The sequence below is a fragment of the Crocodylus siamensis genome, chromosome 8 (genome assembly GCF_052110815.1).
Source record: "Crocodylus siamensis isolate JL-2025a chromosome 8, ASM5211081v1, whole genome shotgun sequence".
NCBI lineage: Eukaryota > Metazoa > Chordata > Crocodylia > Crocodylidae > Crocodylus > Crocodylus siamensis.
The window spans coordinates 19594136-19606637 of record NC_143402.1 but is presented as its reverse complement, the minus strand read 5'-3'; the positions used below and the strand labels follow the sequence as shown (position 1 = coordinate 19606637).

Sequence of the window (12502 nt, the reverse complement as noted above, 5' to 3'; positions counted from 1 at the left end):
TTCCTCTCAGCAGTCTGGCTCCATGACGATGAATTGTGCGGAAAGGGGCAGACTGCAGCCATTATAATCCAGTAGTGGAAGCTTCCAAGATAAACTGATGCAGCATCTGTGTGTAGATACTATTACATTGGTTTAAAACTGGCTTCTTTATGTATTCATTAATTTGAATTGCTTATGCTTGTAAAATTACTAGCATTTTTGTTTAAATTTACATTCATACTCAAAGCAGCATCCATTTAACTAAACTGAGGTAAAATAAATTATTTTAGTCACTTAGTGGAACTGATGCAATTGGCTATACCTATTTTGCAGGCTTTTCTTAACTAGATTATAACTCAACTACCCACGGGCCTTTCACAAAGCTGTTATGCCTTTGATTAGGTGTTTTGAGCCAGGTTTGGCATGCTTATCCACCTGTTGTGGGTATAGGATAGAGTGTAAGTTTCTCTTTAAGGCAGGTTCTGACCTGATCAAAATGAAGTGAAAATACAGGTAAAACCTGGGTAGTATAACCACTACCATTTTGTTATTACTTGCACATCTACGCATGTGCTTTAATGCGCATTAGCCTATTATAATGCACATTAAAACTTCACTAAGAAAAACCCCTTGCTATTTAGTTAGTGTGCATTAAAATAGACTAAGTATTTAAGTATCACTGAAAACACATGCTCTTTAGTTGATGTGCATTAAGACTCTAATGCACATTTTAGTACCTCACAATGAGGGTGCCTATAGAGGTGCAGTGAGGCTACTCCAATGTGCTGTAATTACAAAGTGTTGGAGCAGACTCAGTTAATGGACTCTGCTGGAGCATGGTAATTACCGGACTTCAGCAGACTCCAGTGTTGTGTGTATCAGTGTGGCTGAAAAATGGCAGCAAGGATGCTTTAACTAAAGCTTGTTGAATGAACTTTAGTTAAAGTGCCCCTGCTGCCATTTTTCAACATGGGGACGCTGATATGCGTGATGCTCTGGGCACTTTAATTAGAGTGGCTCTTGAAGTTGCTCCAGTTAAAGTGCCCTCCCCTCCCACTCCTGGAGCACATCTATAAATGCCCTTAGGTACTAGATTTAATGCTCATTAACTAAAGTCCATTAACGCATGTGTAGACATGCCCTGTATGTAAGGTAATCTTCTACCAAGCACTCTGATATTGGGATTAGGCTTCATGAACCAGGACAGAAGAGCATAAGCAGGATCCTGAAAGGTAATAGTGAGCACAGATGTCCTATTAACTTACTTGGAAGGAATAAGGTCAATGGTGTCCAGTTCCTTCAGCACCCTGGTATCTTTTACTTTCCCAGTGTATTCCACTCTGGTTCTTCTGCATCTGCTTTGATAGTCAGCCAGTGTTAGCAGGACAACTGTAGTTGACTCATGTTTCCTTTGTTGTGGGCGTATTATGAGTATGAGTGTCTGGTGGCCCCAATGCACATAAAGGGGCCTATTCTTTGTGTCAGTGCAGGACAGCTGTATGGGCATGGGTTGCGTGCAGCTCTGCAGAGTGGATACTTGTAGGTGGGTTTTGCAAGCATTTGCAGCACAGTGTCATCATGTATGTGTATAGATTAGGCTTGAGAGGGAAGTCTAATAGTTCTGTGGTTGGAGACAGTGGTGCATATATGTTGGTATTGTATCATTTCCAAGGAAAATACTGTCGTACAATGAATGAGAAGAACTAAGCACAATTTACTGTAGAGCAGAAGGCAACCTCTGCAGGCCCTTTCTCTCTCTTTTACTAACAACTGTTACCAAATCTTCTACATTAGGGAATGTCTCTAAATTCTAACGTTTATCACTACAGTAAGTACTGCCTAAACACGTACTGTACAGACATACAATTGATCTCCACCTTCTGTCCCTACCTCACTGGAACACATTCCTTTCCATCTGTGTTACTATCCATTATCCATGTGACTCTGAGCTTATCACTTGCTTTCCTTTTTTTCTTTCCCTAATTTCTAGTTCCTTCCATGTATCCCTCACTGGGCTGAAAGAATAAATAAATTATCACTTTTGAATTTCACCTTTGCTAGCAGAATCTTTGGTTTCCTCTCTGCCTGTATAAACTGCTGTAATCCAGGCTCTGAATGGGGCTTTGCACTATTTGGAATGGCAGTGCCATATACCTGTAAGCTGCATGTCATTTCAATAGCAAAAAAATGGCTTCTGAAAGGTAACAGTAACCTACAACCACATAGATGCCCTGTCTCTGATCTACTTAATAAGAATACTAGTTCTAAAGAGACCAGCTGAGGACAGGGTGGTGGTGGAAATAAAGCAGGTGATGTCTGCTTTGTGTTGCTCCATAGGCAACACAGACATATACCTATGTTAGCTATTCTGAAGCATTTTTTCATGAAATATGTCTTTGGTTACTGAAGGAAATACAGTAGAATCCTGATTCTTTGGGGATATGTTCCTTATCTGCCCTGCAAAGATTGGGGTTTGGTAAATAATTGGAGGTATGGCTTGCAAACAGCTGTGTAGGATTACTGCAGTGCTCTGGCTATTTACTGCAGCCATTCTTTCAATGTACATCTGATTTAGTCTATAAAGGTACAAATCTACCCAGCCCTCTTCCATTTCTCTAATCAGTGGCTTGGGTCCACTGATATGCTCCAGTTGAACAGAGAGGTGGCACCCTCTGATGTAGAAAAGAGATGGAGCAAAGAACTGGGAGGCTTGTGCTTAATTTGGCAACTTGCTGCCAAGTAGGTTGTGAGCCACCTGCATATAAATTATCTCTACTGTAGATGGGAGGACCGAAGTCCTTTGACTTAGAAGCAGTTTCTTTGAGGGGCCATGTTAAGATAGAAGATCCTATATGTCTGCTAGAAGCTGAGTACCCTATGGTTTTATTCCACTCCTTTTAAAGCCAGTGGCAGGTTTTCAGTTGGCAGAGGGCTTAGGCCTTAAGGATGCTCATACTGTCCCCTCTTAGGCTGTTTTCTTCTCTGAGTCGATGTGCTATCTTTTATTAGACCTACTGAGTAGTTGGAAAAAGTTCTTAGCAGGCTTTCAGAAGCAGTCACCCTTCTTCAGGCATAGGAAGTCTCTGCTGTTCTGAGACTGCAAGGAATGAGAGAAGCTAAAAGTATAGCAGGATGTCAGTAAGAATGTAAATGGGTAGAGATTAGGAAAAGAAAAGGTAAAACAGGGAAGAGAGGGGGGAAAAAGCCAAAGACGCTTAAGAGAGACAGTGTAGTAGTAGTAATTCGAAGTAGTAAAGAGGATGTCTGTGAAAAAGGAAATAGCTGGAAATTAGGAAGACAAAGGGCAGAAAAGTAGGAGGGAGGAGGGGACAAATGGGGAGGGAAGAAAAATGTAAAAAGTTGCGTCTGGCAGGTACCTGGAGAATCAGATGTTAGGCAGGTTGTAATGTCATAAATCCAATGTCTTTATTGAGCGCATGATTTTCTGTATCCAGTAGAACTATGAAGTGCAGTTTGTGGGCTTGTCTATAAAAGATGTTTTGTGAGTTCCCTTTGACAATTAGAAGTGAGAGGTTGGGAAGAGAGTTATTGTCTTGTGAGAAGTGTGCCCTCACAGGTGGTTAGGTATTCTTGTCTTCGATAAATTTTCAGTGTGCATTCATGCTGGTGGGCCATTGTTTAGGTTCTCCGACATTTTCCATTAGGTCATTTGGTGCATTGGATGAGAGAGATACCATTCCTGGAGGTGCAGGTGTAAGATCCAGGAATGGTGATGGTTCTGTTCTGGGGTGTACTTATTGTATGGGTGGTGGAGATGTGTTGTCAGGTTTTGCATTTCTTGTCCTGGCATGCTCTGGATCCATTTGGTGCAGTTTGGGTCATAGGGAGGTTGCCTCTGGTGATGAGGTTAGCAAGGTTCAGTGCTTGTGTAAAGGATAGGATGGGTGGTTCTGGAAAGATCTCTATAAGAAATGGGTCGTCTTCTTCTAGTGTGGGTTGCAATTGTTTGAGGATTTTCTGTGTTTCAGGGAGGGGTGGTATGCCATAACTAATGGTGTGTGATTTGTGGGGATTTTCTTTTTGTAGTGCAGCAAATCTTCACATGGTAGCTGGGTGGCTCTTTTAAAAGTGCAATCTATCTCTCTGGAGGAGAGTCCTTGTTGGCTGAAGGCCATTTTGAGATTTGTGAGATGGCGATCACAGGTATTCTCCTTGGTGCATCTTACACCTGCACCTTTAGAAATGTAATATCTCACCCAGTGTGCCAAATGCCCTGATGAAAAATATGTAGGAGAAACCAAACAACAGCTGCACACGAGAATGAACGCAAACCGGATTTATGACGCATTGCAACCCGCCTGACGTGATTCTCCAGGTACCTGCCAGACCTGACCTCTTACATTTCTCTTCCCCCTCTCCCCCATTTCTCCCCTCCCCACCCCTACTTTTCTGCCCTTTGTCTTCCTGATTTCCAGCTATTTCCCTTTTCACAGACATCTTCTTTTCTACCTTGAATTACTACTACTGCACTGCCTCCCTTACTCATCTTTGGCTTCTCCCACCCTCCCTTCCCTACTTTACCTTTCCTTTTCCTAATTTCTACCTATTTACATTCTCACTGACATCCTGCTACACTTTTAGCTTCTCTTATTCCTTGCAGTCTCAGAACAGCAGAGACTTCCTATGCCTGAAGAAGGGTGATTGCTCCCGAAAGCTTGCTAGGAACATTTTTCCAACGACTCAGTTAGTCTAAAAGATACATCACATTTACACAAAGAACCTTGCCTCCCAATGCTTTGCTTTTGATCATAGTACTATATGTGTACCAGTGCTTCATAGGAGGCAAGGCAAATCCTTACTCCCTATACAAATGGTACAGTACAAGACTACCAGACCTGGATGGAGCTTTTCATAACCAAAATGCTTTACAGACTAGGCTAGTTTTTTGAAAGGGCAGATTTGCTTGGATTATATTTGATAAGAATGTGACATGTATCTTCTATTACTTTTCATCAGCTCTGTTATCACTTAGTTGTTTTGCCATTTCTTGGCAGATGGAGCTTGGTAGACGGGAGCGCCAGAGAGTCACAGTATACATGAGTAGAAAGGCATACCTCTACTATCCCCAAAAGGAACAAGGGCATAAGCTGTGAGGGTAACTGTTCTTACTGATTTTTTTTTTTTTGACACTGATTTGATTGCTGAGTGCTATTACTCCTGATTTCTAATTATCTAAAGGATAAATTCCTTATTTTTTTTACACTTAAGCTTATTCAATTGTACTAAATTAACACCCTGAGGTTCCTGGTCTAGCATTGATGGTGGCTTTTATTATATTTTCTACAAAATTTGCACTTTATTCCATGATTTAATCAGCTTCATTTTTATTTGTAATCAAGTTTCCTTTCCATTCACTGAGACAATGCTACTGTATTTTGGTTTCCAGCTCTTCTGGGAAAGATTTTAAATCCAAACTCAGAATACTTTAATTTTATATAAAAACAAGCCTTGGAAATATGTTTGTTTGTTTTTTCTATTGGGGTTTGCCACATTCCCCTTTAATTTGAGGCCTACCTTTTGAGATCTAAATGAACTGTCCTTTTTTAGTATGTGACCCTTGTCACAGAAAATGTCCCTGTATATGTTTGTGTATGAGTAATTTTGGTCAGTTGTGGGGTTGGGGGGAGGGTGATGGTAGAATAAACCTCTCTTTATTCAATCTGCCAGCCTTATAAATAGTTTGGGAGCAAAGTCGAGATGGATTCTTGAGTCATGCCTGGTTAAAATTCTGCTAACCATATGCTAGAGCAGAATTTATTCTCTGAATTGTGTAGATGGCTGATGGGCAAAAATCAAGAAATGCTTTCCTTTTATATATGTATACCTTATATACTATCTTCTGTATTGCATATACACACTCATGTTCAAAGTAACGCAGGGCAGATATGTGGTGAAAGAAGCTTCCATTTTTATGTAGTTTAATTCAGGGTAGAGCCATGCTTTTAACCAGAGGGTCTAGTGATATGAGGTACCTTGGAAGCTGCTCTAAGTAGGTTTGGTCATCTCTCTACAGACTGCTTGGATTACACACCTCTTGTTTACAGGGCTCTGTAATAAGAGTGTTTGGCTGCATGGTGATACTGGTTTTTGTTGCCTAATTGCTACATATGACAGCAGCACTACAAGAATCTCCTGCCCTTTTCATAATTTCATTACCCCTGCTAGTACTTCTGTCTTGAGTGACACTTCATCCCTGGGGGTCTTGACAGCCAGCCAGCAATTTCCAAGGAAAACACTTGCTGCCTGTTGGGATGGAGGCAGCTGAAGGTGGGGAAAAAGGAAAGGGGAATATGAAAGCAAAGAAAGGAAGAATAAAATCAATTAATAAAAATCCAACTGTGCAGATAATTTGCAAGCAGGAAGAGGGCTGAATTCCTCCAGACATTGTTCATTTTGAATAGCTTGCTCACATCTATTGCCGTAAACTGTGCAAAGCAATTTAGTGCCTGTAAACAAAATAATTCTGGAGTAGAGAACTCTTAGTTCAGCAACAAAGGCTTTGGCTTTGAATCTTCAATTGTTTGATGCCTTTCATGCTCGGTTGCAGGGACTTTAAAGCTAATTCAGCGTAAGCAGTGTCCAGCTGGTCCTTTCCTTTGTGCTTTTTGACACAGTGTAGAATTAACTCATAACTCACTGCTACAAAATGTTTAGGCCAAGAGCCATATTCCCAAAATGATTGGAAGTTTGTATAGATAAGGAATGAAAACCAACCTGCATCTGCGTATGAGACAGCCTCTGTCTGAGAGGACAAGGAAGATGTTTCTGTTATGGGCAGGCTATTCCATAATTGTCTGTTATTGAGCTTTTTGTATCATTCTTTGAAACTTTTAGAACAGCAGCAGACAGGATGGTGGAGTAGATGCACCTGGGGTCTGATCTAAGCTATGACTTATGTTCCAGCATTGGAAGAAAATTAGGGTCATGCTGCTTTAAATTATCCCCAGTACAGGAACATGCGGTCTTATCCTTGAAGCTTGCTAGTAATGGCTATTCTGCAAGCTATCCAGGCAGGTTATATTGATTGTTGCAATTTCTCCTTTCATTTAACTTGAATTTTGGTTGCTACAGCTTAAGTTCATTTCATGAAACAGTAGACCCTGAAGCACCACCAATAGCTTAAATGAATGGACTTGTTAAAAGATGCGACACGGCAACTTTGCTTTGGGTTTGTACAGCACTATATAGAAAGGGACAAAGAGACAGGTGCTGTTAGATTTTACACTGGAAAATGTAAGGGTTGTAAAGTTGCAGACAAATGCTCCCAAACGTAGGAAGGAATAACGATTTGTCTCAGCCCTCTTAAGTGAACGTGAGCCTAAGCAGTGAGCGTTGCCAGTCAGGGGGTGCACTCATTGCAAGCCTTGGTACCTCCTTTACGAAGCAGGGGTAACTCCTCCTTTCTGGGGGCGCTGCAAAGATAATATATTTCATAGACATTTGGGCTGGAAGGGACCCCAGAGGATCATCGAGTCCAGCCCCCCGCCCAAAGGGTAGAAGTCGGCAGGAATCGTAGGATCCCAGCAAGATAAGCATCCAAATGTGTCTTGAAGGCATTTGAAGTGGGTGCTTTAACTGCCTCTGGCGGCAGTCTATTCCAAACCTTGGGGGCTCGGACAGTAAAGAAGCTCTTCTTTATGTCCAGCCTGAATCAGTTGCGGTGGAGTTTGTGACTATTTGATCTTGTCATCCCTTGGGGTGCTCTGGTGAACAGATGTTCCCCCAGATCCTGATGAGCACCCCTGATAAACTTATAGGTGGCCACCAGATCACCCCTGAGCCTGCACTTTTCCAAGCTAAAGAGCCCCATGGCTCTCGGCCTGTCATCGTAAGGTCTGTTTTCCTGAGCTCTGATCATGTGCGTGGCTCTCCTCTGGACTCTCTCAAGCTTCTCCGCATCCTTTTTGAATTGTGGAGCCCAAAACTGGATGCAGTACTCCAGCTGCGGCCTCACCAAGGCCGAGTACAAGGGGAGAATGACGTCCTGGGATTTACTTGAGAAACATCTATGGTTGCTATACTAGCCACAGCATCACATTGAAGGCTCATGTTCAACTTGTGGTCAACAATGACCCCCAAGTCCCTTTGGTCCATAGTGCTAGCCAGCGTAGCACTGCTGAGCCTATAAGCATGCTGCAGGTTTCTCCTCCCAAGGTGGAGAACCTTGCATTTTTCAGTGCTGAAAACCATCAGGTTCTCACTTGCTCATTTCATGAGCCTGTGAAGATCTACCTGGATCGCCCTCCTGTCCTCAGGTGTGGATGCTTTACCCCAGAGTTTGGTGTCATTGGCAAACTTGGCCAGTCCGCTTCTGACACCAACGTCCACGTTGTTGCTGAAGATGTTAAACAGTATAGGCCCTAGGACAGGCCTTGTGGGACCCCATTGGTGACCGCGCACGAAGATGATTGGCTTCCGTAAACCATTACCCTCTGGGTCCTGCCACGGAGCCAACTCCCCAGCCAGTGGATCGTGGTGAGGTCAAGGCCGCAGTTAGCCAGTTTTGCCAAGAGGTGATCATGGGATACCAGATCGAAGGCTTTTTTTTGAAGTCAAGATATATGACATCAATCTCTTCCCCCTTGTCCAGGTGATAGGTCAGCTGGTCGTAAAAGGAAATAAGATTGGTCAAGTAAGATCTACCTGCAACAAACCCATGCTGGGTATCCCTCAGTATACTGCCGTCAGCTAGTCTGTTAAGGATGGCCTCTTGAGTCTGATTTTTTTCATAGATGCAGGACACTTGCAGGTACCACTGATTTTTTGGCGGGGGGGATTTGCAGGTGCTTGACTCCTCTAATTTGGGTTGTGGTTGTTCTGTAGGTGTGGTGATAGGGGGGTATTCCTCTAAGAGCAAGACAGGCTGGGAACCCTCTCCGGGTTCACCAAGGGGACCAATAAGGGGGAGACTCTACAGAAGGGTGTCCAGTAGGGAATGTACTTCAGTCATGGCTTATACTTGCTTTTCTCCTTATTTCCATTTTACTGTTGCTAAGCTGGGATTTGTCCTTTTACCCCTGAAGTCCTTGCAGTTCCTAGACTTGAAACTTTGAGATGCTGATTGAATCCCCATCATAGATTCCTCTGTAAGGATTTAAGTATCTGCATTGTAGTACTGTACTTGTATATACAAATGTTGGTTTGCACTAGATAAGACGCTGAGTTCTAGTCAGAGACAAATGATCAAAAAACCCCGTAAACTTCTATAAAATTAGCTTCCCCCTTGAGCTTCCTTATTCTCGCTTACTGAGCCCAAACTAGCTCTGAAAAAAAATATTTTAAAGTTTCAGACTCAAATTATCTTCTTGTTTTCTGGTAGTGGGATGGTGGATGGTGATGAAAGCTCTATATGTGGTAGTTCAGAGGAAAAGCATAAAGCCTAGATGTGAGTGTATGCCATCTCTGTACCTAAGGGGGTCAGAAAAGCTGAATTTAACTGGGTATGCAGGAGCCTCCTTTACCAGTTTCAGATTTTCCTGTGCTTGTTTGCATCATCCATGCAGGGCCTTGAATTTCCCTAGGACTGAGGAGCCACCAGTAATGTGCATGTCTGCGTAGAGTCAACCAGGTGGCTACAGTCAGGACCAAAGAACTCCCGTGATCTATGCACTGCACAGTTCTTCCAGTTGTTGTGTTTCAGAAAGGTCCTTTTTTTGGCACAGATTATAACTGATCTTAGTTTGGTTTTTGCCAATAGTAATAAAATGGCCAGAACTCTGTTCACTTCAGTGCAAATATCTTAATTTTATTTTCTTCTTTGCGTTTTGTTGAGATGATCAATATTGTTCTTTATATGTGCTGTTGTGGTGTGTGATACATAAAAACATAAGAGGCAAAATCCTGGCTTTATTGAAGTCAGTGGGAGTTCTGTTATGGGCTTCAGTAGGTTCACAACTTTCACCTAATTTGCCTGCTCTGTTGGTGGTTGGGAACTATCTGCCTGAGGTAGGGACTATACTTTAGAGAGAGCCTTTCCCAGACCCTCTGGTCTGCAGCAGGAGTATGCAAATTGGCCAGACTGAAGCTGTAGAGAGTCTCTGGGAGGCTTTTTCCAGTGGGGCTTTCATCCTTTCCAGCTGTGGAAATGAAGCCTGATTGCACTGCTGTGAATAATAATACTGTTGCATAATGTGCTAAGATGTAATTCAAATAATGAGACTGCTAGCCTTGCCAGAATATTTTTGCCTTATCCTGAAAGCCTATTCAGTCATTTAGCAGTCTGTTGCTGGTTGTCTTGGGCTAGTTAAGTATGACTGAGGGTTTGTTTAAAACCTTTTTTCTGATTCTAGAGTGAGACAAACTGATGTAATTATATACACTTTATTTTGAGAGAGGAGAGAACATCTAAGTATGGGATTGCTAATGAATTTTACTAAAGGAAGTAAACCAGTCACAACTGTCTTAGGCATCCAGCATCTCTCCCACAAACCAAAGGGATCTTTCCTGAGTTGTGAGTACTAATTCCCCTAGATTAGAAAATGCAGTGTAGAAACAACAGCCCCAAACCTCACATTAGCGGCAGTGCAGCTGAGTAGGAGCCAGCTCCTGTCCTGTGCTACATGTATGGACAAGTGAAGGAGGAGGGTGAAGGAGCTGCTTAAACCCTTGTGCTAGCTGAGCAGAATCTGAACCCAGTGGTAAAGTGATGGCCATTGGCTGGTATCCCATTGCCTTTTGTGGGGAGTGGGCAGTTGGCCAAGTGACATGACTAGCTCTTCAGAAGCTGAGTGTTCAGGCTACCACCAGCAGCACATGCTACAGAAAAGGATGCTGCTTCTTTCCAAAGCTGGAAATGTTCTCCTTCATGTCTGCAGGGGAGGTTCTTGTAGCCTCTGTTGGGGTAAGTACAAGAACACTGTACATGTAGCCTGTAGTATGCAGGGTTTCACCCTCTGAGCTGTGACTGAGGCTTCTAGAAATGTATATTTGACAGGTAAATACTATAGTGCACCAAGTTCTGTGCCTGTATGTCTGTAAGACATGGAAGCAACATATCTTGGTCTTACCTATGAAGGGTGAGAGAGCCAATGAGTAAAGTATACATCTGCAGACCATATGAGGGCCAATGCATACTGGTTGTATATATCCCCAAATTATTAGTGCTGTTCTTACTTGGGTGGGTGGGGGGGCAAAGACTAATGTCAGTGGGATTTATGGACATTCCTTTAGCAGACAATGTAATGGGGCATAGAGAAAATGGAAACTGGTGTAATAGCTTACATGGTGCTTCACAGTCAGTGCACTTTACCATGGTAGACAATATAGATGTTTTGAGCTAGTATATTAGTCTCTTCCCTCTGTAGATGTGGCTTAAAAGGGAATTTGGTGGTGTCTCTTGGCTGCTTTTGCAAACAGATGGATGATGTGCCACTGCTAACATTTTTGTTCACGGGAGTTGTAGACTTGGAGGTGTCTGTAGAGTACTAAGACAGATCTGATATGCATTGGCAAAACTATTGGTATGGGGTTGGACAGTAATGGCAGTGCTATGTGGAGTGTTGAAGTAGAATATTAGAGGAGTTATGGATAAAGTCTTCAGGAAGGGGAGGCTTAAATGGTTAGCCATGGTTTGCCATTACACTATACATGCCTTTAGCTGTTACCCTCACACTTTCCTCAATGATACATTCACTCGCTGCATCTAATTTGAAAGACAAATCTTGAAGACACTTAGCAAAAAACAGCAAAGTGCAGATTTAAACCCCCAGATTTAAACCCCAACCCTGGCCTGCAGGAACCCAAGCCAAAATGTGCCTGGAGGGGGAAGGAAGAACAACAGCCCCTGACAGGTATTTCCCACCCCTGCTCTCGATGCTTAAGTGGCAGGGGGCATGGGCAGCTCCAACAGCAGCATGAAGTGAATGGAAACAGAGGGGGGTTTAATCCTCCATCCCCTGTCCCACCAGCATGGACCCAAGTGAGGGTCTGCCTACCTGGGGCAAAGAAGCCCATGACAGTGTCCCATCCCCTCTTGCTGCTGCAGCCAGATGCTGGTCCAGATACATGGCTGGATGCTGGCTCAGCATGGCCCCCTGAGGCAAAGGGGAAGGGAGGGGGTTTATTTCCCCCCTCCCTCCCCCTGGGCCCCCAGCTGGGGTCTGCCTGGCTGTGGCAGAGCAGTCCCCATCAGGCATTCTCCCCCCGACCCCCGCTTGCTGCTGCAGGAATGGCAGGGGTTGTGGCCAGCCCCAGCAGTAGCCTGAAGGGAACCGCGGAGGGGGAAGGTTTAATTGCCCTGTCTGAGTGACATGGACCCAAGCCAGGGTCTGGCTGGCTGGGGCGGAGCAGCCTGTGTCAGGGTGTCCCCTGTCCCCTGTCTCGCTGCTGCAGCAGCAAGGGTAGGGAGGGAGTTTATTTCCCTTCCATTCCCTCTCCCAGCAGGGGACTGCAGCTGGGGTCTGCTAGCCATGGCCACCACCTCTACCACTTGCACCCATCTAGGCAGATCCTGACTGGGGTTCCCTTAGGGGAGAGGGGACGGAGGTGGGAATAACCCCCCTCC

The 12502-nt window shown here is 43.8% G+C and overlaps 1 protein-coding gene across 2 annotated transcripts in view; it reads left to right on the top strand.

Annotated features, from left to right (window-relative positions):
• The window catches only part of ARHGEF9 (Cdc42 guanine nucleotide exchange factor 9), a 360924-nt gene that overhangs the window by 15165 nt on the left and 333257 nt on the right, over window positions 1–12502 (top strand). The window lies entirely within an intron of this gene.